Source organism: Taudactylus pleione, unplaced genomic scaffold (genome assembly GCF_031769625.1).
Source record: "Taudactylus pleione unplaced genomic scaffold, aTauple2 ptg000317l, whole genome shotgun sequence".
NCBI lineage: Eukaryota > Metazoa > Chordata > Amphibia > Anura > Myobatrachidae > Taudactylus > Taudactylus pleione.
The window spans coordinates 5672660-5676622 of record NW_028284718.1 but is presented as its reverse complement, the minus strand read 5'-3'; the positions used below and the strand labels follow the sequence as shown (position 1 = coordinate 5676622).

Genomic DNA, 3963 nt, shown 5'->3' with positions numbered 1-3963 from the left:
TGTATACAAGGAGGAAATATTATCATAAATAAAATATTTCCTAATAGTCAATATTTTTCTAAGTATACTTGCTTGGAAATTGCTGTGCAAAGTTTTATGATGCCCAGCAGAGTTTTTCTGATGGATAAAACCCAAGTCATGTCACATGCTATGTGCAGGTAAGTAATTACAAATAATTTTAGCAGTTTGACAAAAAACAAAATTCAATTGTGCAAATAAGTAAATCCAATCTATTTTGTGAGTTTTTAAAAAATAATATTCAGTTGAAGATTTTACTCAGGAAATTGACTTCAATAAGATAATGGAACTATGTCAAAGAATCTGAAAATTTGGGCTCATCCTTGATTTGAACCAGGAACCTCTCACACCCTAAGCAAGAATCATAACCCTAGACCAACAAGCCACCTACCTGAACATTTTTTTATTGATTTTTCAATTGATTTAAAGAAAATAGCTTTTTGTTTTTAAAAACACCATATACATTTATGTAAAAATGAATTTGTAGAATATATAAAATATTTCCTTATGGTCCAGTAGATAGTTTTCTATGCATATAGGAAAAGTGCAGGGACAAGATTTGTGAGTGCCTACAGAGTTTGGACTTCTCTCATGGACGAAGCTAAAGACTTGTCATATGCAATGTACAAATCATGCTTCCAGACACAGAAGAAAGGCAAAAGAAAACCTTGCAATTTCATTTTTGAACTTTTTGTGTTTCAAAATGAGACTATTCTTTTAAAACATTCAATGCTATCTAGACAGTAGAGAACCTGCAGTTTTCCTAATATACCACAATACAGTTGAAATTTGAATAAGTATGCTCTTATTTTTAGAACAACTAAAATGTTTCCGTAAGATTCTATTGATAGTTTTCTTTGTGTGCTTATTTGGAAAGTGCAGTGACAAAAGAAATAGAGGGCTCGTCCGGGATTTGAACCCGGGACCTCTCGCACCCAAAGCCAGAATCATACCCCTAGACTAACGGGCCAACTGATATAAGTATGGTTTATTTGATTTCTTTACTGTTTTTATGTGAAAATGGTATTCTTTTAAAGCCGTCACTAATGTATACAAGGAGGAAATATTAGCATAAATAAAATATTTCCTAATAGTCAATATTTTTCTAAGTATACTTGCTTGGAAATTGCTGTGCAAAGTTTTATGATGCCCAGCAGAGTTTTTCTGATGGATAAAACCCAAGACATGTCACATGCTATGTGCAAATAAGTATTTACAAATAATTTTAGCAGTTTGACAAAATACAAAATTCAATTGTGCAAATAAGTAAATCCAATCTATTTTGAGAGTTTTGAAAAAACAACATTCAGTTGAAATTCACTCAGGAAATTGACTTCAATAAGATAATGGAACCATGTCAAAGAATCTGCAAAGTTGGGCTCATCCAGGATTTGAACCCGGGACCTCTCACACCCAAAGTGAGAGTCATAGAATCATCAAGTAAGCATGTGTTTTTTGATTTCTTAACTGTTTTTATGTGAAATTTGTATTATTTTAAAGCCGTCACTAATGTATACAAGGTGGAAATATTAGAATAAATAAAATATTTCCTAATAGTCAATATTTTTCTAAGTATACTTGCTTGGAAATTGCTGTGCAAAGTTTTATGATGCCCAGCAGAGTTTTTCTGATGGATAAAACCCAAGACATGTCACATGCTATGTGCAGGTAAGTAATTACAAATAATTTTAGCAGTTTGACAAAAAACAAAATTCAATTGTGCAAATAAGTAAATCCAATCTATTTTGTGAGTTTTTAAAAAATAATATTCAGTTGAAGATTTTACTCAGGAAATTGACTTCAACAAGATAATGGAACTATGTCAAACAATCTGAAAATTTGGGCTCGTTCATGATTTGAACCTGGGACCTCTCAAACCCTAAGCAAGAATCATAACCCTAGACCAACAAGCCACCTACCTGAACATTTTTCTATTGATTTTTCAATTGATTTAAAGAAAATAGCTATTTGTTTTTAAAAACACCATATACATTTATGTAAAAATGAATTTGTAGAATAAATAAAATATTTCCTTATGGTCCAGTAGATAGTTTTCTAAGTATGCATATAGGAAAAGTGCAGGGACAAGATTTGTGAGTGCCTTCAGAGTTTGGACTTCTCTCATGGACGAAGCTAAAGACTTGTCATATGCAATGTACAAATCATGCTTCCAGACACAGAAGAAAGGCAAAAGAAAACCTTGCAATTTCATTTTTGAACTTTTTGTGTTTCAAAATGAGACTATTCTTTAAAACATTCAAAGCTATCTAGACAGTAGGGAACCTGCAGTTTTCCTAATATACCACAATACAGTTGAAATTTGAATAAGTATGCTCTTAATTTTAGAACAACTAAAATGTTTCCGTAAGATTCTATTGATAGTTTTCTTTGTGTGCTTATTTGGAAAGTGCAGTGACAAAAGAAATTGAGGTCTCATACGGGATTTGAACCCGGGATCTCTCGCACCCAAAGCGAGAATCATACCCCTAGACCAACGAGCCAACTGAAATAAGTGTGGTTTATTTGATTTCTTAACTGTTTTTATGTGAAAATGGTATTATTTTAAAGCAGTCACTAATTTATACAAGGAGGAAATATTAGCATAAATAAAATATTTCCTAATAGTCAATATTTTTCTAAGTATACTTGCTTGGAAATTGCTGTGCAAAGTTTTATGATGCCCAGCAGAGTTTTTCTGATGGATAAAACCCAAGACATGTCACATGCTATGTGCAAATAAGTATTTACAAATATTTTTAGCAGTTTGACAAAATACAAAATTCTATTGTGCAAATAAGTAAATCCAATCTATTTTGAGAGTTTTGAAAAAACAACATTCAGTTGAAATTCACTCAGGAAATTGACTTCAATAAGATAATGGAACCATGTCAAAGAATCTGCAAAGTTGGGCTCATCCAGGATTTGAACCCGGGACCTCTCACACCCAAAGTGAGAGTCATAGAATCATCAAGTAAGCATGTTTTATTTGATTTCTTAACTGTTTTTATGTGAAAATTGTATTATTTTAAAGCCGTCACTAATGTATACAAGGTGGAAATATTAGAATAAATAAAATATTTCCTAATAGTCAATATTTTTCTAAGTATACTTGCTTGGAAATTGCTGTGCAAAGTTTTATGATGCCCAGCAGAGTTTTTCTGATGGATAAAACCCAAGACATGTCACATGCTATGTGCAGGTAAGTAATTACAAATAATTTTAGCAGTTTGACAAAAAACAAAATTCAATTGTGCAAATAAGTAAATCCAATCTATTTTGTGAGTTTTTAAAAAATAATATTCAGTTGAAGATTTTACTCAGGAAATTGACTTCAATAAGATAATGGAACTATGTCAAAGAATCTGAAAATTTGGGCTCGTTCATGATTTGAACCTGGGACCTCTCAAACCCTAAGCAAGAATCATAACCCTAGACCAACAAGCCACCTACCTGAACATTTTTCTATTGATTTTTCAATTGATTTAAAGAAAATAGCTTTTTGTTTTTAAAAACACCATATACATTTATGTAAAAATGAATTTGTAGAATAAATAAAATATTTCCTTATGGTCCAGTAGATAGTTTTCTAAGTATGCATATAGGAAAAGTGCAGGGACAAGATTTGTGAGTGCCTACAGAGTTTGGACTTCTCTCATGGACGAAGCTAAAGACTTGTCATATGCAATGTACAAATCATGCTTACAGACACAGAAGAAAGGCAAAAGAAAACCTTGCAATTTCATTTTTGAACTTTTTGTGTTTCAAAATGAGACTATTCTTTAAAACATTCAAAGCTATCTAGACAGTAGGGAACCTGCAGTTTTCCTAATATACCACAATACAGTTGAAATTTGAATAAGTATGCTCTTATTTTTAGAACAACTAAAATGTTTCCGTAAGATTCTATTGATAGTTTTCTTTGTGTGCTTATTTGGAAAGTGCAGT

The 3963-nt window shown here is 31.7% G+C and overlaps 1 non-coding gene across 1 annotated transcript; it reads right to left on the bottom strand.

Annotated features, from left to right (window-relative positions):
* Nucleotides 1-916: 916 nt before the first annotated feature.
* On the bottom strand, nt 917-988 carry TRNAP-UGG (transfer RNA proline (anticodon UGG)). The gene has a single exon. It is a non-coding gene; the product is annotated as a tRNA-Pro (tRNA).
* Nucleotides 989-3963: the final 2975 nt, after the last annotated feature.